We start from the raw sequence: 25,287 nt of genomic DNA on the forward strand, positions 1-25,287 counted from the left end.
TGAAAAAAAGAAAAGTTACATTCATTGTATGTATACTTTCCCCATAGATATTTCATCCAATCCCATGACCTTTAATATTAAATATTTGCTGATGTTTACTCCAGACTCATACTCAACAGTGTACTTCACATTCCTTTTGGATAGTTAATAAGAATTTCCAATTTAACATAGCCAAAGCAGAACTCTTGATTTGCCAGTCCTCTCCTCCCCACCTAGTCTTCTCCATTTCAATAGATGACACCACCGTTCAACCACTTGCTCATGTCAAACACCTGGGAGTCAAGGAATTTTTCTCACCAAACTGCCCACTCCACACCGTTCAGTGGGAATAAAGGAGTCAGAAAGCTGGAAGGTTCATAGAGTATTGCCTGGTTGTAGGATAATAAAATAGCTACCACTTTTTTAGCTAGCAATAAATTAGTCACTGTATCAGGTACTTCATATACATTATTTCCTTTAATCCTCAAACAACTATAAGGCAAGTGTTATTTCACCATTTTATAATAGTTTAAGATTTCAGGTGATAAAAAAGGAGCTCTGTGTTTGTGTGTTTGTGCATAAATTCTCTCATGCTTCTGTTTCTTTGTTGCAGCCTGTAGGTCCTGCCAGAAGATGGTTACCAGGTAATACAGATATCCTGAGAACACTAGTTTGGTCCCAAGGTAGGTGCTAGGGGAAATATATTAGGCACGTCCTGTGAGGTGTTGATTCTCACAGCTGGTAGGTGCCAATGGGTCCTTATATCCCACTTCTTCACTAGTTCAAATTCTATGATATAGAATTTATTCTTCCTCAGTTATATAAAAATTGTCCTGAGGCCAGCCCAGTGGTGTAGTGGTTAATTTCAGTATGCTCCACTTTGGCAGCCGGGGTTCGTGGGTTTGGATCCCATGCGCAGACCTACACCACTCATCAAGCCATGCTGTGGCAGTGACCCACATACAAAAATAGAGGAAGATGGGCACAGATGTTAGCTCAGAGCCACTCTTCCTCAAGAAGAAAGAGGATTGGCAGCAGGTGTTAGCTCAAGGTCAATCTTCCTCACCCCAAAAAAAGTTGTCCTTCTTCCTCAGTTATATAAAAATATTAGCTGGCTTTATGTGTAGAAGGATATAGTTTTTTCAATAAATGTATTCAATGTGACTTATTATTTAGTCAGCAGAATTGCAGGAGTGTTTTGGAAATTAATTTCATCAGGTCCTGGGCTAAGTACCAGTAACAAAAAAATTAATGAAGACATGATGCCCCTGGTGACCTCACATTCCAGTAGGGGAGACAGACTTGTAAACAGATATGTTAAAGTAGAAGATGGTAAGTGCTCTTCTGAAGACTGAGCAAAGAGCTGTCAGTGCAGACACACAGCAGACTCTCCCTGAGGAGTCAGGAAGGTTTAACAGAATAGGTGACATTTGAGCTAGATCTTGAAGGATGGGCAGGAGTTTGCCAGGTGAATGAGATGATCTCTATATAAAGTGCCTAGTACAGGGCTTGGTAAGACTCAATAAATGTTAACCTCTAGTTCCAGTCGGGGAAGCGTTCCAGGCAGAGGACACCGGTCCGTTCAATTCAAGGAACACTTATTGAGTACCTTGTATATATCAGGCATGCTTCCAGGTTCTTTAGTCCTGTGTGCCAGGCACATCCTCTGAAGACAGATAATTACACAAGGGTCTGGTGTGAGCCGTGACCAGATCTACTATTTATAGATTTTGCTCTCAACATGGAGCAGAGATGTTTGTTTTAACACTGCTGACACATTCTATCTTGATTGCAACTCCCTACTACAATAGCATTGGCTACACTGAGATGTAAGCAGCTAGTGACTGTTCCAGACTTAATTTCGTGAAAGCAGTGGTGACAGTCTGGCCTGGCTTCCACCTGTGTTCTGGGCCACTTTGATCTGCACTTGGGTCAGGTCCAGGAAACTGCTCTTCCTCATAGCGTGGATGAAAGAATCCAGGTGCCTACATTTCTATTCCTGCTCACTGACCCAGTAGGTTTCACTTTCCCTCTTTTCAATAAGCCCTTTTATCAAACCCAACCACCAAATCTTGATGCTTTATTTTACAGTAGAGTAGAAAATAGTATAGAATAAATAGATATATATTTATTCTATATATAAATATAGAATCTATACTGTTATCTGAATTTATTATACTAAACACAGAACCTATACATTTCCACATCTAAAATAGGACATTTCTAAATGTAAGGAACATTCTATGACTGTTTTCAATGGCAGTATTACTAGCATAATGCAGTTACAGACAATGGAAGGAATGTTCCAAGTGTTTCACAAACATTTTATTTAATTCTCACAGCAATTCTGTAAGATAGGAATTATTTTAACTATTATACAAATTAGGGAACTAAGGCACAGAACATTTAACTTACCTAAAACTAAAAATGGTGGCACTGGGATTTGAAACCATGTCTATCCAACTCCAACCCCACTTCTTTCCCACTACAGCAGTGTCCAATTTAAATGCTACCATTTATTGTATATCTACCATACGCCAGACACAATGTGAGATGCTCAAATACATTCTCTCTAATCCTCATGAATTTTCTTTAATAGAACATTTAAAGCAATTAAATACCTTACTAGAACTCACAGCCGGCAAATTATACTTTCCGATTTCAAGCCTTGGTCTGAGACTTGGGAGCCTGTTTTCTTTCTATTATACTGCACCAGTGGTTCTCAACCCTGGGCGTACATTGGAATCAAATGAGGAACCTAAAAAAAAAGCCCTACCCTCAGAGAGTCTAATTTAATTGGTCTAGACTAGAGCCCAGGTGATTTAAAGCTTCCAGGTGATTTTAATGTGCTGTCTGGTTTGAGACCATGGTTCTCAAAAGTTAATAGAAAGCTTGAAGTAAGGCTCAATTTCATTTATCTTGATAAACTGGTGGAAAATGCCACTTGTAGACTATTTTTAAAGTGATTGTATTTTCCTGGAAAGTACTGAAGAATGTAGAGGAAGGACCATGGGCTTTGGAGTAAGATAGACCTGACTTTCAACCTCAGCTTTGACACTTTCTTGCTGAGTGGCCCTCAGCAAGTTCCTTAGCATTCTGTAAAATGTTGATTGTGAAAGAAGTGAAAGGTATCCTTGAGAAGAGGATTCTCTCTTGGAACAAAGGGAGTGAATGCTGCCTCTGGTGGCCTCCTACTGGGGATCAGTGTGCACGCAATGCATTGAAGAGGCCTTGGGACAACTCTGGTTTTCCTAGTCAAATGGACTGTAAAGCCCATCTTCTGCCTCCCACTCCTGCTGCCAAAAATTCCCCAAGCCGCCAGGGGCCCTTCTCATTACAGCTACTCGGGGAATTCCTTTATTGCCAGACCATGTTGCATCGTTGGGAGGTGACCAGGAGAGGAGGATTCCTTTTAGCTGGAGGCCAGAGTGGGATATGTATGCTCGGGTGAAGGGAAAGGGGAAGGACGTTTTTAAGGTCTTATATTAGATTTGAAATACATTTTACAATAGAAACAATATCTGGATGGTAATTAGTTTTCTATGTTATTTAATTAAAACCTACTCATAATCTTGCCAGAAATGTACTATATTTTATATACAAATAGGACTGTATTTCAGGAATCTTTTGGGTTCAATAAGCTTTGAGGAATTAGTGTGGAAGCATAACCTATGTTTATAACATTGTTTCTATGAGAAATATGAGGCCACTACTTGGGACTCCAAGAAATAGCTTCTTTCCTCCCTAACTCAACTTCACAAATATAGTACCCACTGGTCATCTAGTGAAGAGGGAATGGGGCAGCTCAGAGAATGCTATTTGCTCTCTGGAATTTAACAGAACTCCATTAGCTACTAATTATAAGATCACAACATACTTGAAGTCAAGGGCCACTTCTTGCCTTCATTTGTATCCCTCTTCCACCCAAGCCACCTATCATATAATATAAGCATATAGTGGGCATTAATGTACACATAGATTAGATTTGAAATCAGTAATGACCTTACTGTCAATGGAACACAGGACACTGGGAGTCCATACCATGCAGTGACAAAATGTTCCTCAGATTTTCACCAATTGTTTCCTGGAATCAAATGCCTTTCAATGACAAGACTTTAGGAGACTGGCTGTTACAGTAAATGTCTGTAAAATATCATGGTGAAAATTATGAGTATAAGGGCTGTGGGGGTGGTTCTGATTGCACTGGAAAGCTTGCGGAAATGACAAACTCAAGGATTTACATTTTTAGCTCAAGGCACTGTCACAGAATCAAAAAGTTTCTAAAAAAATGTCTTGTACCAATGTGACTGGGGTACCCAAAAGACAAACCTAAGTTTGTGAATTTTATGCATTGTAATGCAGACTTTCTAGGCATCAGTTAGGAGCGTGAGATCCTGAGAATGGAAATACTTGGGTAGGCTCTAATGAATCCAGCTACCTTGAGTCCCCAAATCTCACTGAGTCTTAGTTGTCAGTAGAAGCAATCCTTCCTCCTCTGTCTGATAATCTTAGTCTCTCTTTGCCTGATAACCTGTTATAATAGTACCTGAGGTAGTTGATTTGTCGGAGGATAATGAATCCCCTCAAGGTCAATCCCCAGTACCTCTCATTGCTTCTAGATCCAGGCCTATTCCATAATTAGATTCAAATCCTGGAAAACCTCAGGAAAGAATGGGAAAAGAGAAAAACTGGAAAATATGCATGATGATTACAGTCCTGATTTCTATACAGTTTATGGTCTGTAGTTGGTATTTGCAACTCCCTTCTTCTACTACCCTTCCCTTATTCCCTTTGTCAGCTAACGTTGGCTAATTGTGATTATTTATCAGTCATGGTGACCTAGGCTTTCATTCCTGAAAGATCTGAACCATTAGTGGTTCTTGCTTTGCTTGGGTTGCTCTTATCTTCCAATAGCTTTTACCATGGATTTGGGAGTACTAAGAGTTGCTATGAGAATCCTTAGGCTTCCAGACAGAGTTCTCCCTCCCTTTGTTGTGTAGTATCAATGCTTTTTCTAGTTTATAATCAGGATCAATTGCCCCAGCCAATACAGTAATCCCCTTTTCTGCTTGTTGGTTCAGTGGTGTAAGGAACCCAAAGTGGCTGATATGGCAGTCTCAGATTCCATTCAATGGAACCCTTCTGTTGTTTCCTAGAGGAAGTATTCCTCCCTTGGAAACTAAGAGCACAATATTGTGAGGATGGAAACAAAAGCTGTGTGAATACGTCTTTAGGAATTAAAAAGAAGGAACCATCGCTACTTCTACATTTTGGTTCTTACATCTAAATTTTCTTGCTTTGGAAGAAATAGCATTATATATTGGTTGCTGGCTCAGAGAATATAGAATAACTTGTGTGACAGCTCTCCAGTACCACAAGTGGCAATATAAGTGAGTTGTCAGTAGGTCATTCCACCATTTTATCAAGTCAGCTTCTTCCTATGGACATAAAACCACTTCTTCAACTCTCATTCTTTAAATGGATTTCCTTAGTCAAAAGCAATATTTTATGGGGTTTCAGGAGAGTGAACGAGGCAGTCCCTAAGTCCATAGATAGTGGTGCTAGCAGAAATATTATAGGCAAAGAAGGCAAATTCATATCCAGGTTAAGTATCTTTTCCTCCATGATCATAGAGGTTCAGTGTAATCCATCTGCCATCAGGTGGCTAGCAGGTTCTGAGATAGGTGCCATTTTAGGAGTTCGGTGGTGTTCTCTGATGTTGGTGCGATGGGCACTCATCAGTGATAGTAGCAAGATCAGCCTTGCTGAGGGGAAGCGTATGTTCTTAAGCCCACACTGTTGCCCGGACCATTATGTTCATAAGCACATTGTACAAGCATCAGGATGGTTGGGGAAGACAGCTAACTGACATCCACAGGCTTGGTCATATTGTTTACTTGATTATTGAGAATCTCTTCTTCTGTGGATGCCTTGTAGTAATCATTTTTATGGGACACAAATATTCTCACTCTGCCCACTCTGAGAGGCCCATCCATGTAACTCTTCCTCAGATCTCCTTTGAACCAATCTGCTAATCCTGTTTCTTCAAGCCCCTGACTCCATGGCCAAATAGCCACTTGCCGGTGAATCAGTGCGGATCTGTACTTTTGTCTATCTCTGCCAGGCAAAGTGGACAGTCATGTTTTAAACCATACGTCATGAAGTCTTCCACCCTGAGGTCTTGCCACCTTCCTCAGGGGCAGCCTCAGAGTAGGCTCTGCAGTGTCCTCATTGGTCATGATGCCAATAAACCTCTATAATCTTTCTAGTCTGAATGGGACAAACTTCTATCTTATTCTCTTTACTTAAAATGCTCTTCTTCCTTCCTTCTTCAGGGCTCCTAACATAATCTTTTATATAAAAGGTAAGAAAAATTTTTTAACCTCAGATAGCTGAAGATTTCTCCATGCAAAAAATTCCAGAAGCAAAAAAAATAGAAAATAATCTGATTAGCTGCTTGAATAGTTGGAGAGAGAAAAAAATTACAAAGAAAATAATAAAAATAATGTCTCAAAACTAATCTGCACATAATTTTTTATATTTTTCAAACCTCTCTCAAATGCTTTATCTTATTTGATCCTCACTGAAACACTGTGAAGTAAATATAGCTAATATTATTATACCCATTTGAAAGATGACAGAACTGAAATGTGGAAGAAGTAAAGTGGCTTTGCCAAAGCTTCCATAACTACCTAAGAATATAAGCAGGGACCAGGATTTTGCCTTCTAGTTTAGTAACAGGAGAATGAATGCACAAACCCCATGGTCACGATATGTCTGAGGAACTCTGACTTATGGAGCGGGGAAGGAGAGAAGGTGACTGAGGGAAGAAAGATGAAGAAGCAAAGGGCACTCAGGAATGGGTGACCTCAGTGTACTGAGTAGAGGGTAAGAATCAGAGTCAGGTTTTCCAGAAAATCCCAGTATAAGAACCATTACCATTGTGTTATTTCCTTTTTGTCCTTTTTCTTAGTACATTATCAAAAGTTTTTTAGAGGTGAAGAATGGGAAAGGACATAAAAAGCATAGTCAAGCCCAAAGAAATATTTTAGAAATATCAAAATAGGAGAGATGGAGAACATAGGTAACCTAGTGAAGGACAGAACAACTTAACATTCCAACAACATTCAACTTAACATTTCTCAAGCGTAAATTTGAGTCTGATATGAAGTTGTATAAACTCATAAAGGCCAAAGAGGAAAGAAAAATGTAAGTGTCAAAAGTTAGTATCAATTAGAAATTTCTCTTTTCAGCAAAATTAAGTCCTAGTTAACCAAATCAAGCAAATAATTTATTTTAAAATTAGTGTAAGTTCCTGAGATTTTGCTCGGCCTCCTCATTTTATATGTTATAGATACTTTTACTTGTTGTGATAGAAAACTCTGCCTGTATAAACAGGCCTAAGAACTGGGCAGATGTCATTATTTCCTGGTAATTCTAGTTCTGTGACCTTGCTTGTAAAGCGCAAGGCATTTAACCTCTCCAGCCCAAAGGCCTGTTTCACCAATTATGAATTAAAGAGATAATGCTAAATGTTCTCTAAATATTCTCCCATCTTTCAAATGCAATTATTCTATGAAAATTGTTTTTATCCTTACACAAGCCCTGATTTAGGTTCCTGAGTTAAAAAATAAAAAGATAAGCTCCAGCAGGGGTCACTGTAGTCACATCAAGCCCTAAATCTGAGTCTAATGTAGTTGACTGTGCACACCGCATCCGCCCTTTGTCTTGATTTTCTGTTTGAGACTTCACAGACCCTCTCAGGACCCAGGTGACATCTGAACTGATCTTCCAGTGTACTCAGGAAACCCACTGCAAATGTTTTCTTGTCCTCTGTTTCTTTTCCTTTATTTTTTTATTTATTTTTCCTGTCACTGGAGATCGTTTACCTCCATTGACTCTGGAGTCCTTCAGAATTTATGTTATTTAATAAACTATTTTAGACTTTTCACCTCTGAGAATTGTGATAAATATAAAATAGTGTATATTTCTTTAAATATAATGGGTTATATTTAAACAAAACACACAAAATTCAATCCTATCCTGAAGGTTTTTTTTTTTTTTTGTCTATGAACACCTAAAAAATGTATTGAGCTCCTTTAGAACCCATCTATCCCTGAAAATTGTGGAATTCTATTAATTGTTTATACTCTCCCATAGTTGTTTTTCTATGTACATAAAACTGTAAAAGGACTAGTTAATATATCCAAGAGCAGGGTAAGGATTTCAGTGACAGTTCTAATTTCGAATATCCTGTCCATTGTCAAATCATATCATATATTTTTGCTCTGAAAACATAGTGACTGTGCACATAATGTGGAGAATTGAGGATCACTGTGTCTATGATGCTGAAAGGTAGGCATCCAAAAAATCAGTGTTACTCCCGGAAAGTCATAAAACTCCCCAGATTCCTAAGTTTTAGGATCAAGTCCTTAGTCTTAAATCCTAAATCTTAGAACTCTTGAGAACTATGATTCAATTTAGGACTACTACAAAGGGGTTCAGTCTGCCCTAAAGCCTCTCCTTAAACTCCATATGCTTATACAAAACCTGACAATGGTTTCATTTTGCCAAGAACCAAAGAAAGTGAACTTCTCATGCCATGAAGAGCTGTGACTCTGGGCCTTTGGCCTGATTGTATGGCACCCCTGTCATGACACTACTTAGCCAAAGTAGTTCTTAACAGGTGTATGGTGGGCACATTTAATTTCATTCTCCCTTTTTCCTCCCTATTCATACCTACCTGCCACTCTGAGAGAGATTGATATTGCCCCTTTCAATGGCAGCACTAGCTGCTGTTGTCATTGCCAATATTATTATTTTAAAGTCCTAGTCTAGGCAGATAATTGGGTTTCTTGCCAGTTGTTCACAAGTGAGGAAAGCCTTCCATAGTGTCCTTCCACAGTGAGTCAGGGATGGCCTGGTGACAAATATAGCAAAAGATATGGTATGTGACTTCTGAGACAAGGTCATAAACGGCATTACAGCTCCTGCCTTGGTCTCTTGGATTGCTCACTGTGGGGAGAGTCAGCTGCCATGCCTCAAGCAGTGCTGTGGAGAGGACCTGAGGCCTCCTGACAATAGCCAGCACCAACTTGCCAGCCACAGTAGTGAGCCACCTTGGAAGCAGATTCTTCCCAAGTGTATTGAGTCTTCCTTTCCAGACTTCTGCAGAGCAGCCTTCTTTTCTCTATTTGTATTTCACCTCAAACAACCACCTTGGTTCTGATTTTACATAACCATACTTATTCAACTGCCACAGCTAACTGATCAGATTTCTCTTGGGATGAGTTCCAGCCTGGGTCAGGTATGTACCCCTTGTCCAGTGATCCGTGGCTGGAGTTGGAGGTGTGTAGTATAGACAAGGCTGTGATGCAAAGGTAGAAGGCAGTTCCCAGGGAAAAGTATATGAGCTGAACAGGTCCTGCAAATGGTTTCTACCAGTGTCCTATCCTACTTCTCCTCTAGCACTAGTACTTATCTTAGCATAGTACTTTTCACACTATCATCTAATTGCCTGCTAATTTTTATCCACTCTATTCTGTAGGCTCCTAGAGAGCAGAGACTCTGGCCTACTACAGGTGTATCCCCACCGTCTAGTACCTGGCACATAGTAGGTAGTAAAAAAAAATGTATAATAAATGAATAATCTTGTTTTGAAGGTGTATCCTTTATGAAAAGACTTTGGTATTTTTACTGTACAGTTGCTACCCCGTTAATAGAAGAACCATCCACACAATTTGAAAACTGAATTTTTGCTTAGTATTTCCAAGAATAGGAAATGCCTATGAAAGTTCAAGGTTGTATTGCATTTAAAAAGAAATCTTTTAATGGCTGGCCCCATGGTGTAGCAGTTAAATGCGTCCGCTCTGCTGCTGGCAGCCCGGGTTCGGACCCCAGGCGCGCACTGATGCACCGCTTGTCGGGCCTTGCTGAGGTGGCGTCCCACATAAAGTGGAGGAAAATCGGCACACATGTTAGCTGAGGGCCAGTCTTCCTCAGCAAAAAGAGGAAGATTAGCATGGATGTTAGCTCAGGGCTGATCTTCCTCACAAAAAAATAAATAAAAAGAAATCTTTTAATGCCATGTAAGTCAGATAACTTATCAGTGGTACATATTTGCATTCAGGGACAAAAACAGAAGTTCATTTTAAGTTTATTTCTAAAAGACTAAAAAAATTATTACCAGAGTTTCCAGTTTGACATCATATATGAATGTATTCCAGAAAATCTCTCTCTCAGAAATCATAACACAATGATATTTTGATAACAATTCAAAAGAATATATTCAGGCTGTACTGATATATGTTACAAGTGACCTGCTATCAAAGGTAAGAAACTCTTTCCTCTGTTTCTTAGAGTAAAAGATAATTTATTTTTATCAAACCAGTAGAGTTTATCCTCTTTTATTTAAAAAAAAAATAACAAGTGGCCTAAGTGGAACCTTTTTAAGGACTAAAGAGGTAATAATTTACATTAGTGACTACAAAAAGCCTGATCGATGATATAAATTATCTTTCTTAAATTTCTAGAGGCCAAACTTTGGATCTAGAGTTTGTACCAGAATATCCCTGTGAACCCTTCCAACTATGAAATTTCATGATTCTAATAATAAACACAAATATAAATAAATTCCATAAATTTATTTTCATAATTTTCATAAACAGAAATATAAATATGCTTTAAATTCTGGATTTCTAAAATAGCCTTTAATAGTTGACAGAATATGATTACAAAGTAATGAATATTCATCAGGGAAAATTTATAAAATATAGTAAGTACAAAAAATAAACTAAAAATCACTCATAATCCCTTCATTTAGTAATAATTACTGTTAACATTTTGATTTATCTACTCTGTAAATAAACTAAAATTAACTGACTACTATGTGAATATTTTCCAAAGTCACTAAATATTTTCTACACATTATCGTTTAATGATTATATAGTATTATGCCATATTGCGTATTTGACAGTTTATTTAACCAATATTCCATTGTAGGACATTTGGGTTCTTTCAAATTTCTGTCTTAATAACATTTCAAAACATATCCTTGATGGTAAATCTTTTTGTAAATACATAAATGTATTTTTAAAAGACACACATTTTTAATAAATATATTTTTAAGAATTTGAGTCATTTTTCCAAATTATTCTTCAGAAAGATGTATTGATTTAGATGTCTAACAGGAGTGTTCAAAAGTGCCTGTTTCCCCAAAATCCTTGCCAACCTAGAATAATAGCCTTTTAAGAAATCATTGTCCATCTGATCTGTAAACATGTAATCTTCTTGTTCTGGGGATAGTTTTGTACCTGATCAGAGAAGAGGACTGGCTATTAAAACCAGAGTTCTATTGTCTAATTCTAACTTCTGTGAAGAGAATTTCACTTATACTGGGCTTATTGCTATAAGCAGAAGGAAAGGAAAGTACTAGAATTACTCTGTTGTCAGTTTTTCATTTTTAGGACTATAATACCATCTCTATTCATAAAGATGATGCTCTTCTGGACCATGCATCTACAGAAATTTCAGACCACAGGTAGAAAGTATACAGATAGTGCAGATATGCATATCAGGGCAATAAATGAATGTTTACAATAAAAAAGTCATTAAATACTAAACTAAAATAATAATAAAACATGTGGCAAGAATCAGAAGGCATCTTGGATGCCTTATAGCATAAGTAGAGGAAAACAGAGTTTTGTTTAAGATTATAAAAGTAAAGATTTGTACTTTGGCCCCAGAGTTTTTTAAACTATTGCCTGTAAAAAGATAATGTTTTGTTCTCATGTCTTCCTTTCTTCATCCATAATTTCACTTCATATTGGGGTCATTCTTATTTATGTGATCTCTTCATTTTCATTCAGTCTTTTGGGAATAAGTTTCCTGTAATTTCAAGGTCAAATTTGGCCCATTCAACACACAGGGCCAAATGTTAAAATGTTGTTAATAGATTCCAAACACAGCTGTCAGTGTATTTTCACTTTGGGAATTCTCTGGCGTGGTAGCCTGACCGTGGGAACCTGCGGAAGAAGGTGGGAAAACGGTTGGAGGCAGTCAGAGAGGAAAGCAGTCTACTCACCCACCCACCTCCAACTTAGGCCAGGAAGGAAGGACCTGCCCTCTTTTTGTCCTCCCCTGTCTTGTGACTGAGCGCTTGGTGCAGCTACTGAAGCAGCAACTCTCTGATTATGGACTAGGGCCTTGCTTTCTCTAAGGCCCCAGTGTTCCTGTCAGAGCTTCCATCTTCCCCCATCCATGAAGAGGGTGAGCTCCTCCATTGCTTTAGTTTGACCTCAAACTGTAGAAAAAGGTTTGGTGAATGTGGATCTTGCGACTGGAAAGGAAGATGAGTAGGCTTAAGCAATTGAAAGTATGTATGCACCTGCAGGAATTTTCCAGACATAATTTTCAGAGATATATTTTTTAAAGTTATTAACAAAGGGGATAAGTGTGCTATTTGAGGTGTTGAATAATAATAGGTAGCATCCCCTAGTGCCTTTTATGTGCCAGAAGTTTTACGTATTATTTCTAATCTTTTCTGCAATTCTTTGAGGCTGGTACTATTATTGCCATTTTGTAGAAAAGAAAACTTCTGAAAAGTTAGATCATTGGCTCAAAGTCACAGAGCTATGAATGCCAGAACCATGATTTAAACCCAGGCCGGTCTAACTACGAAATCCCCCACTCTTTCCATGCAACTTAAGTTTTGTTTAAGAGGGGCCCAGGAATTGGAGTTCTAAATTTGCAAGTGTTTGTTCTTTTGTTTCTGGCTGCATGTACAGGATTACTTCAGTTTTTATTTTGAACCATGATTTCCAGCAATCAAAGGATTGATTACAGGATGTTTTCTTGCCAGCAGAGTCTATTTAGCTGAATCACAAACACTGCCGTGCCTTCTGTCACTATTCATAATTTATTCATGGATCAGTGGTTCCTTATTAGCATTATATCCGAGTTATGTATGTTGAATGATCCTTTCGAGGCTTTTGGGAGGGGGTTAAATGAGAGGTGAGGAGGGGCATTTTATAGATAGCTTTAAGTAGGAAACAAATGATTACTTTATCTGAATATGAGTCATTCTAATTCTGCTGGTGCAAGTATTAGTATTAGTATTAGTATTCAAAGACAGTGAGGGACAAGTTAAAAGAGTAAATGACCAGGATAATAATCCATGGAGGCACTAAATATAATTCCTGCAAATCAAAGACATTGAAAAGAATTTTTGGTAATATCTGAAACAAATATGATGGGAACTCAAAGGTTCAGAAGAGCAGGGTGTATATATATATATACATTTTCTTGTCATATCATATCATATTGTGTCATATCATATTCAAAGGGATTATTACAGGAATTTGACCTTACATAACTAGGGGAGCTGGTTAAGCAGTCTCTGTCAGGCTGTTGTCTTCACATCTGATACTGGAGCTGGAAGTCCACAAGACAGGCGATTGGGAAGGAGAGATGGATGTAATGTGGGACAGAGCAAGAACCAGCAAGAACCCACAGCTTTGAGATGGACTGAAACCCACGTCAGTTTTGCTGCCTCTGACTTCGGTGGTGTGGGTGGCCTGCAGAAGCCAGGTCTTACTTGATGGAGCTAAACAACCACACCTGACTCAGGAGTCAGAGAAGCCGAAGAAGATCTCGGGGAAAGGGAAGCAGTTTCGGCAGCAGCTGCTGCCTCACACCAATAGGGAGAGTCACTAGATAAGTGACAAGGTGGCTGAGCTACAAAATGGCCGCTCTTCACTTCTGCCCTCCACATAGCCCATAAGAATCTCTTCTGGGGTCCATCCTAACCTACAGGAAAGGAAAACCCAAGAAATTTAGTTCAGGGTAGCCAGGTTGACACATTACAATATTACCACACTAAACAAAAACGATATTATGGGTATAGCACTGGAAAAGAGGACAAAGTACTATTGGCCAAAATATAATGAACTCTTCGTGAGACTAATAAAGGAGCCTTCTGACTTTTTGCTCTTTTACCAGGTATAAAGCACAGATCACAGAACCTCATTTCAGGGAGTTTGCTGCCTGCCTGTGTGTTGGCCCAGAGAGCAGGGTACTGGACTTTTTCCTCTGCTGTTAATTAATATCCATTTTATCATCACTTGTACTCTGATATTGCTTACCCTTTCTTCTTCACAGATAATTCCCTTCTCAAATTTCTAATTCACAAAACTTTTTCTTTGCCTTCTGTGTTAGTTTCCTATTGCTGCTGTAACATATAATCACTAATATAGTGGCTTAAAGCAACACAAATTTATCTTATAGTTCTAGAGTTCAGAAGTCTGAAATGGGTTTCATTGGGCTAAAATCAGAGTGTTGGTAGGGCTTTGCTCCCTCTGAACTCTCTAGGGGAGAATGCATTTCTTTGCCTTTTCCAGCTTCTAAATATGGCCCACCTTTCTTGGTTCATGGCCCCCTTGCATCTTCAAAGCCAGCAATGGCCAGTCAAGTCTTTTCACGTTGCATACCTCTGACATTGAGATTCCTTGCCCTCCCTCTTCCACGTTCAAAGACCCTTGTAATTACATTAAAATCTCATTATTTTAAGGTCAGCTGATTAGTAATCTTAACTCCATCTGCAGTCTCATTTCCACCTTGCCTTGTAACCTAACAAATTCACAGGTTCCAGGGGTTAGGACGTGGGCATCTTTGTTCTGTGTACCACACCTTTCCATTCTTTTCACGCCCTAGATTATTTGTAGACTAGAAGTTAGGGGTAGGGTTTCAGACCCTAAGGCAATGAGCACAAACTAGGTATTTATAGGGGCAAACACAAAACAGGAAAAAGAAATACCAGGAAAAATATCAATTACTATTCAGAAATAATTTCCTACCACCCAAACAATGTTCTGTGTTTGTGAGGACCAGCTGTATGGCCATTCTTATCTTCCTACAAGACCTTATTGGGCAATAGTCCTAGTTCCCATGGGGTCTAGTGGAATGGCTGGATTCCTATTGCCTACGTGATAGATTTCTTTATTGTTCCAAATGCATTTTCCTGGGCACTTGCTTCTCTACCCGGGACAAAATCCTGCTCTTCTTTAAGACTCATCATCTAACGCTCTTACTTTTCATTGCTCTCATCTACCAGCTTGCAACTGCCCTCCCCTTCACTGAAGGCTAAGCGCCTCATTCAGTTTTCCTTTCCACTGCAACTCTGGCAATCATCAAGAATGACATTCCATAATCACTTTATTTTTAATTGTCTCCTCCTTCATCCATCTCAGCTACTATGGAGAGACATTCGTTTCTCATTGAATATCCATGTGCTCCTTCAAATTTCCCAGCCCCTCTGCAAATATATAGGGCCGTATGACTACTTCTGGACAGAGGACTGTGAGCTGAAGTAACATGTTTTGCTTCCAGACCAAAGCATTTAAGAACGTAGTGCAGTATTCTCATCCCCTGCCATTGAAACATGGAAGCTATGTGTGAGTGATAAATAGAACTTTGTTTTATTTGAGGTTTTTATCTGAGATTGGAGTCAATCTTTTAATGAAGAATAGCTTATGCTATTCTGACTAATGCAGCTTCCATTCCCAGAATCAGACTCTGGAACTCATCATTGGAAAGTGATGAGTTTTGAAACCACCTTTGAAGCCACTTCTACAAATTTCACATTCTTAGTTCATATAGACCCTGATCATTTTGGTTAGTTCACTTGGATCTATCAGTACTTCACTTGCAACTTTAAGTGCATTGGCCGTGTGTCGTAGTCTGTTGGGCTGTTATAACAAAATATCACAGACTGGGTAGTTTATAAACAACAGAAATTTATGTCTTACAGTTCTGGAGACTAGAAGTCTGAGATCAGGGTGCCAGCATAGTTGGGTAAGAGGCCTCTTCTGGGTTCATAGCTGGCACCTTCTCTCTGTGTCCTCACATGGCAGTAGGGGGCTAGGAATCTCTCTGGAGCATCTTTTATAAGGACATTAATTCCCTTCATGAGGATTCCACCCTCATGACTTAAGCACCTCCCAAAGGCCCTGGACCTCCTAATACTATCATCTTCGGGAGTTAGGGTTTCAACATATGAATTTGAAGGGAGGGTGCAAACATTCAGACTATAGCGCCATTCTACTATCTTCTCATTATCTCCTTCCTGTATTTAGTTTCCTCCTTTAGTCAGTCTATATTCCATAATCCATCATCTTAGGCACTTTCCTGTTAATATTCCAACTTACCTTTTCTCATTGTCCTTTTGTAGCACCTGTCTGGCAAAGCCCCAAGCCTGACAAAGCCCAAACTGGATGAATCCAGCTACCCACCTTCTCTGTGTTTGTACCCAGGCTGAAGAACACTAGTTAGAAAAATCATATGAACTAGCAGATTTCTGAGCTGTCAACATTGCCTGGAAATGTCATTGTGTCTTTATAGTCAATTCAGTTGTACACTCTCCATCTCCTCAAGCCTCTGTCCTTCTACCTACCCTAATACATGACGCAGATGAGCTCACCTTCTCCTTTACAGAGAAAATAACACATTGTCAGAGAAGAATGACCACAATCTTTCAAAAATCAACTTTACAAACCTATCTGCATCTGTACCCATCCTGTCTTCCTTCCCTCTTGTTACAATGTTGTGCCTTGTCAAACGCCAATCCTTCTACCTCTGCCCTTAATCCCCATCTTCTTCCAACTTCTCAGGAACTTCATGTTGGCCATCGTCCTTCCTCTCTATAGTAACTTCAGTCTTTCTCTTTGGTGTCCTTCCCATCAGTAAATAAATATTCTCAATCCATCCCAGGTAAAGGGAAAAAAGTCATCCTTGATATAACTTTTCCCTCCAGCTGTTCTTTTCTTGGCTCTTCTTCACTTCTACCCAACCATTAGGTGATGGAATCCCTCCAGGTGGATCACAGACTCTCTTCTTTTTCTGCTCTACCCTCTCTCTTCAGGAAATCTCTTTTACTTCAAATAATTCAGTGTTCTTTTTATTTCCAGCTCAGACTTATGCTCTGAGTCCCCAACCCAGATAACCTACTGCTTACTAGGTTGACTGGTGCCTTAAAACTCAGTATGCTCAAAACTGAACTTGAGATATTTCCCATCAAATTTGCTCCTGCTTCTTGTGCTCTCTATCTCATTAGATAGTGTTAACAACTACTCAGATACACAAGCCAAGCACCTAAGAATAATCTGAGACTCATTCCTATCCCTTTCCCAGTTAAGTCCATAAGCAATTATTACTAAATTAATTACCTGAATATCTCTTAAGTCCATTCACTTTTATCTGTCCTCACTGTGTGGATCAAGCCACCATCATCACTCACTGGACTATTGGACACTTACCCCCACATCTACTCTTTTTGGGCTCCAATCCATTCTCCATTCTGCATTTTTAAAGTGCAAACTTATCTTAAATTCTTTCAATAGCTTCCATTTGCTCTGAATAAAAATCCAGATTCTTAGCATAATTTACACAACTCTGTCTCACTCTTCAATGTAGTCTCATGCCCCTCTGCCCTCACCTTCTACACTTCAGTCCTGTAATACTTAGAACATCATAGGTGCTCCATAAATATTTTTGGATGAATGAATATGTTTTTTAAACACTTCTCAGAATTTAGCATGTTATAATATGAGCTGATACAAAGGAATTCTTCAATCTTCTGCTCTAAACACAGAATAAAATATGCTTAAAACTTCTTTAAGTATGTAGCTGAGGCTGAAAGCAAGAAAGAGAGTCCCCAAAGTATCAGACTTAAATGGGGAACGCCAAGTCAGAGTGCTAAGCAGAATCTTATGCTCAAACAGCTCAGAGAATTGTTGCAACCAGATACAGGCCTTGAAAGCTGGAATTGGTTCTAACTGCCCTGGAAGGAGGGTCCAGGCTGCAGACTGTAGGAGGAAAGCTTGAACTGAGCCGTTTAGATAAATCTGGGAATCACAAAGGGCTGTGCTGACTTTGAAATGAAGGCTAAGGGAACTCTGCCCATCAGCCCAGATAAACAACAAAAAGGTTTATAGTATCCCAGGATCATAAATGAGAAAACATCACCTGCAAAATATTAAAACCCGAGGTCTGTGCCAGGCACAGATGGAGAATCTGAAATCACATTGCCTGTGTAGAGGGACCTGAAGCTGAGAAATCAACCTAAAGAGGAATCCAATTCTTTTGTTCAAGTTGAGACAAAAGAAAAGCACCCTGTAGCCTGCTTCCCCCACAGAGAACTCTCTTCTGATGACGAGCTCGTCATCAAAAATTATAAATCATACCGTAAAACAAACAACTACGCCTGAGAGTCAGCAGAAGAAAGAAATAGGAGCCAAAGCTTGAAAGAGTAGAACAACCCAAACAGAATGTTTACAAAGTGTGTTTAAAATGTTCAAAGGCATGAAGGAAGGAATATAAACCATAAGAGAAGAAAACAACAGGAAAAAGACCATAAGGATTTGAAAAAAATCTATTAGAGTTTAGAAATCAAACATAATGTTCTTTCCTATCCCAAGGCCTCAGTAAATATTCTTCCCTCTGCTGGACACTCGGACTTCACGTCTTCACCTTCAAGCTTCTACTGATCTTTGCTGTCTCAGGTTAAATGTCATTTCCTAAGGGGACCCTTTGCTGACCTCTGAGAAGACATGGGTTTCCTCTATAATAAACTCTCATGGCTCCTTCACCTCTCTTTTTAGCAACACTCATCACAGTTATAATTTCTTGTTCAATGTCTGTCATTCCCATATGACTGTAAACTCCATGATGACAGGCACCACTTCCGCCTCATTTTGCCCCCTATCCCCAGTGTCTAGCACAGTGTCTAGCACACAGATTGTTGACAGGACAACTGCACAGCTTAGGGTCATCCCAGTGCACACCCGCTCCCTGGAGTGATTATTAATAATCTCTTTCACTCCCCTTCACCCAGTTTGAGTATTATCTGATCGATTTATTGAACCAAAATGCCAGATTCCCTGTCTTCCTCTGTTCCTGCCCTTAACATCTCATTGCAACCGTTAGTTTCTTTGATCCTTCTTCTTTTCTTCTAACCTACAAACTATCCCCTGACCTCTTTTAGCTTTCTTTCTCGCCTAGCTACTTTAGACTGAGCTCTTTCTTGAAAAATACCCTAGGGGCCGGCCCAGTGGCGCAAGCGGTTAAGTGCGCGCGCTCAGCTGTGGCGGCCCCGGGGTTCGCCAGTTTAGATCTCGGACATGCACGGACACCCTGCTTGTCAAGCCATGCTGTGGTGGCGTCCCATATAAAGTAGAGGAGGATGGGCACGGATGTGAGCCCAGGGCCAGTGTTCCTCAAGAAAAAAGGGGAGGATTGGCATCAGATGTTAGCTCAGGGCTAGTCCTCCTCACAAAAAAAAAAAAAAAAGAAAAATACCCTAAATCTCTCTATCCCTTTTTTTCCTGCCCTACAACCTTGCAAATCTCTAGGTCTCTAGCAAATCCACTTGATTCTTTGCTTCTTTACCTGGATTGATATATTTTGTGATTTTTCTCTAGCAGCGGAGTGAGCTGTTGCCACTGCAAATTCGTTGTCTCCATTTTTAGCTCAGCCCTCAGGGCTTCCTAGCTAGTAGTGTTCCCAAGCTGCTCCTGTCTCTAAAATCCTGGCAAATCTCAAACAGCCCTCTGCCCTAGCGTCGTCACATTGTATTGGGGTTTTGTGTTTGTGAATCTCTTTATCCCACTGAACAGAATTCCTTGGCGATGGGGCCCTTCTCTTACTCATCTCTCTTACTCTAGCATTCAGCAGATTTCCTGGCACAGAGTAAGTATAGAAATAAGTGTTTGATCAATGAATGAATGAGGACTGGAATGAATGACAAAGAACTAATGCAAGAAGCATAAATAGGAACAATGGAACTTAACTGCAATATTCATGTTATGTGACAAGATTAGCACTCAACTTGTAAACTTCTTAAACTATGGCAAAGGAGACAAGTGTACATTGTGTTTCTTCTTTATGAGGTATATAATATGAGACATCATAATAATTAAAACTGTAGATACACCATACTATGGGGCCGACCCGGTGGCATAGTGTTTAAGTTCGCATGCTCTGCTTTGGTGACCTGGGGTTCACAGGTTCGGATCCCGGGCACGGACCTACAGACCACTCATCAAGCCATGCTGTGGTGGCATCCCATATGCAAAATAGAGGAGGATGGGTACAGACGTTAGCTCAGGGACAATCTTCATCACCAAAAAAAAAGAAAGAAAAAAGAATTATATATATAAAAAAAAAACTATAGATATACCATACTAGGATTTAATTGTATTTTTATGGTTACATCTAACTGGCCTGATATGCCTCTAATAGTATCTGTTCTGAGGAGCCAAAATGGCACTGAGATCCAAGAGTATCTGAAAATTTTGTCACTGGAGATTGTCAGTTTATATATTCCAAATATATTCTCAGCCTTATAAAATATATTCAGTTTTACTGAGTTGCTGTAGTTCCTACCCTAGGAAAAGCTCCTTCCTACGTTTCCAACCATCTGTGCCATTATCTGGAAGTACTCATCCTAATCCTAATTCTGCTTAGCCAATATCTGTTTGCCCTATCCTGCTTCTGCTGACTTCTCTGTTCTTAATCATCTAGCTCCTGAACATTGGTAGTTTTAAAACTTTCTAGCCTCTCTCCTTATCACTTATTTTCTACACTTCTAGATGATTCTGAATTTGACAGTCATAAAATCTTTATCTCTTGGATCCAAATTAATTCTTGTCTGGGTAAATCCTAGTCGTAAGCCAACTGAGGTACCTTATAGCAGTCATCATTATCATCCTAATTATCTAAGAAATGCAACCAGTTCAACAAAATGCTTTTAAAGACTATATTCTTTGTCTCTCTCTCTCAAAAAAAAAATGGACTAATAGTTCACTAAACTTATTTTCTCAGTAGGATTTAGGGTAAACAATTGTCTAGCAACTCAAAAGGTATGTTTTTTGTTATGGTAATGTTAAGTGATGACCATCACTGAGGAACAGCTTAAATTCACCCAACTGAGGAGATTCTATTCCTAGATCCTACTATTCTGCCAGCAAGAAACATAAGCTGGAGAGGGAAGAGTTGAAATTAGAGACTGCTAAGTAATCTTTGGCAACTGTGTGAGCCACATCTAGGTGTACTGGAGAGAAGGGCCACATTTATATGGAATAATGTTGTTTTTACTCAAATGTCTATGCTATTATGCTTCTATGTTCTAGTATTATGTGTCTATTAGTCAGTATCTAAAATGTGAGAGGCAGGGAAATATAGGGGAAAGAGCATTCAAACTGACCTGGGTTCTGATTGATTCTGTCATTTCCTAGTTGTGTGACCTTTGACAAGTCACTAAATTTTTCTGGAACCATGTCTTCATCTGTAAAATGGGAAGAACATACTTACTTCACTGAGTTGTTAAGATAATAAATAAAAAAGATATTTAAAGTATCTGACAGAACATCTAGCATAAAATAGGCAATTATTTAAACAAGTTTTTATTAAAGTTGTTTTGTTACTTATTTTTTGTCTTCTTATTCATCCACATGTAATTGGTTTCAGGACTTCAAGTTGGAGAAGGAAGTGAAATGGATTCTTATTTTAGTTTGAGATATATGGAGTTGGGCTGGTTTGCCAATAGGAGTAAGCTATTTAGATGAGTCTATTTGATTTCAGGATGATGTCCAGCCTTATCCTTCAGCAGCCTGAGTACTGCTTGTTCCAGAAGTGCGTTGCTGAAAGAGTGGAGTATACAAAGTCAGGCGTGGCTGTCTCAAGAAAGCAATGCCAGGACACAGTTTTGGAAACATAGTCTAATAGTCATCCAGTAACGTTTATTAGTATTCTGTGCAAAGCAACTCAGCTAGACAATGTGAGGTGATGCAAAAGAACAGATCAAATTGAATTATACAGCATCAAAAATATTTATGTCCGGACTAGACCTTAAAGACTATTAAATATTATTAAAAATCAAAGTCTAATTCCTTCGTTTTATGAATGAAGAAACGGGGGCCTGGAGAAGTTAAGCAACTCACCCAAGTTAACAAAGCCAACTCTCTTTACTGATAATCGCAGTACATTTGCCACTAAACTCTTCAGTTGACACAGTTTCTGCTCCACATAGAAATGTAGGGAGAAGTTGTCCAAATTTTACACAAGGACAGCTCAAAGAGATATATTAACCAATGTAATTGCTTCCAGTTATATAAAGAAAGCTAAATTTGTTATTATAAAAAAATTTCCTACAAAAATGTTTGGAAGGACCACAAGCTATTCCCTGTGATTTAGCTGGGAATGATTCTTGGTGCCTAAATGGCAACTCCTGCCTGTAGAGTATGGATATCCCCTTAAGGAAAGCTGAGGTGAAGGAAGGGACTGGATTCAGGGGTGACGAGTCAGGGAAGGTCTCAACAAGATATTCATCTTGGCAGCCTGGATATGAAGCCCATAAGAAAAGTCTGGAGTGGTCTATGGGGTCAGAAAGGGAATGGGAGGTTAAGAAGTTGGAGAGAAGAGAAAGCAAGTGATGGAGCAGGTGGCAGAGGCTATGTTGCCCGTCTGCGGGTTCTTTTCTTCTGAACTCCTTAGGATTCTTTATCAAATTCTATGAAGGCCTCATTTCAAGATAAAGGAGAAGAAAATATTTTCTTCTAAAAAAGCTTAAACATAGTATTCTAGTTCTCAAAAAAAAAAAAAGTCAGAGGCCTAATAGGTTGACTGAAACTCTACCTGAAGTTTGCCTCACTTTCTCAAATTCTTACTGGAGAAGGGCAAAGCCTAGCCCCTCTCAGAATTCTTACATGGAATTTCTGCTTTCTTTAGCTTCTGATTAATTTATAGGTGCTGGTTTATAATATTATAGAAGAAATGGAGGAAGAATCAGCATTAATAAGATGTGTTTTTACAATATCCTTGACTTAACTGCGCAATTGTATTTCCTGCCTTTCCAATTTCATTGATTTGTGTATATTATAATGCTAGGGTAAGGGAAAAGGTAGGTGTATTCCGAGATATAGGAAAACCAGATAATCAGAGTTAGAATTATAGGTCAGCAAACTAGGTGGGAAGGAGTTTGTGGTAACAAGGCAGTCCAGCAGGTGTAAGCATGTATGTAGGTTCCACCAGCCTGCGGTGTAACACTCATTTGTATTGCCAACATTGCAATGCCTACACCACCCAACTTGCCTTTAGCCCCTACACTACTTTCTCAGGTTTTTTCTAACAGTGTCCCAAGAATAGTCACACAAGTTCCTTCTGCATCAGGCCTCTATGCCACCACCTCTGCTCACAATGGTCTCAGGAGATCCCTCTGCTTGGGGGAGACAGTTTCATTTCCAGAACTCCAGCAGATCCTCCACTGGGATATTGGGGAGGGGCACTCTTTTCCACTTGGCCACTCTGTGCTAAGAGAAACAGACCATTCCGTCCACTCCCCAAGGCCTAAATAATCACCACCTGCCTAGAAAATTTCTCCTAGAAAAGAGAAAATAATCACCACTCACCTGCAAGATGAGGTGTCCCCCTGAGTCCTTGTTACCTATCTCAGGATCTACCTCTTTCTAGAGTTCTCAAGATAGGGCTGTCCATCTTCTTCTGAAAAAAACTGTAACTTCAAGATGTGGACTTGCACTATGAGCCCCAGGGAATATTATAACAAAATGCAGTAGCCAAGTATCAGAAAATCTGGTTCATTTAGACATCCATGGTACTGCCGTGAGTGCTACATATTAAGGGTATGATTGACCTAGGGCAGTGCCTTTCAAACTTTGGATCAGTATCAGAATCACTTGGAGTTTCTCTGACAGCAACTGCTGGGCCCCAAATCCAGAGTTTCTGATCCAGTAGGTCTGGTTTAGAGCCTGAGAATTTGCGTTTTTACAAGGTCTCATGTGATACTGATGCTACTGGCCACATTTTGAAAACCACTAGCCTAGAGTGTGATAAGATCTAGAGAAAATTACAAAAAATACAGTAGCCCAACATCAGAATGTCTGGGTCACTCAGTCATACATACTGCACCCATACATATCACATAATAAGAATATTTGGCCAATGAATGTTAAGCTATTTTTCAATAAGATGAAAATTACCTTTATCTTGAAAATTGACAACATTCAGACAAAGTATCACATTCTAAGATGGCAAATCACCTAGAAAACTGCCAAGCATCCCCATGGCATCACCGTATTCAAATTCTCACAGAGAATAAAGAGCATTGTTTTCCAGACCCATATGCAACAGTGGTCTTTGCATCTTGCTCTAACACTATTATTTCAGCTTGGACATCAGGGAGTGAGTTAAGTATTTTTTTCTCTAAAGGCTCTTTTTTGTGTGTGTGTGAGGAGGACCAGCCCTGAGCTAACATCCAATGCCAATCCTCCTCTCTTTTGCTGAGGAAGACTGGCCCTGGGCTAACATCCGTGCCCATCTTCCTCCACTTTATATGGGACGCCGCCACAGCATGGCCTGACAAGCGGTGCATCGGTGCACACCCGGGATCCGAACCGGTGAACCCCCAGCCACTGCCCAGGAATGCGCGCACTTAACTGCTTGCGCCACCGGGCCGGCCCTCTAAAGGCTCTTTAATTCCTTGAAATCCTGGATTTAGCCCAGGATCTGCTCAGATGTAAATTGAATCAAAGTTACAATAAAGAGAATTGATAATAATGACATCAAGTAAGGTAAACAAACACAGTAGTGGATAATACAATAGAATGGTAAGATAAACAGCGATTTATTTCCTTCTCTCATATAGGATGACTGTGTAACTTAAATAACATCACTATTTATTATTGTAGTTTCACCTGATCTCAAAAATGATCTAGAAGTTGTAATCAGTGATGTTTAGGAAGATAAAGTTGGGGGATGAAATGTTTCTGGCCATTTGTTATAGCTATTAATGGATGCTGGCACTTTCTGCTGCTATGTTTACCGTCTCTGAGAACCGTCCTTAGCCTGTTACACATATGTAAGTCTACGTAAGGAGGAGAGTAAGAATGTGGGGCACATAATTGAGGTGGAGAGCTTCCAATGGCCCCAGGTGCTTGCTCTCAGAGCACTAGAAATTTAAAGACAGGGTACAAGATCAGAACAGTTTCTTTATGACTCCTAATCTTTCTAAATAGCATTGGTAGAGAATTGGGAAGCAGTGGTTCTAAATCTTTTCTAAGGGTGGGTGATTTAGGCCTCCAGGAGAGCAGAGAACCCCACAAAACACAGGGAAAGGTCTGGTCTGGGCGTGGGCTCAGCAAGGAGATTGGTAACAGCAAGATTACAAATTAGGGGATGAATGGGAGCTGCCAGGTGATGCAGATGTCTCATCAACATGCCTACTTTGAAAACAAAACAAAA

The 25,287-nt window shown here is 39.5% G+C and overlaps 1 protein-coding gene across 1 annotated transcript in view; it reads left to right on the forward strand.

Moving 5' to 3' along the window:
* Positions 1–609: 609 nt before the first annotated feature.
* The window catches only part of C10H2orf88 (chromosome 10 C2orf88 homolog), an 84,759-nt gene continuing 60,081 nt past the window's right edge, over positions 610–25,287 (forward strand). The window contains exon 1 of the mRNA XM_058549424.1: positions 610–662. The gene's annotated coding sequence lies outside the window, so the exon portion shown is untranslated. The remainder of the gene's footprint in view (positions 663–25,287) is intronic.

Source organism: Diceros bicornis, chromosome 10, assembly GCF_020826845.1.
Source record: "Diceros bicornis minor isolate mBicDic1 chromosome 10, mDicBic1.mat.cur, whole genome shotgun sequence".
Taxonomy (NCBI): Eukaryota; Metazoa; Chordata; class Mammalia; order Perissodactyla; family Rhinocerotidae; genus Diceros; species Diceros bicornis.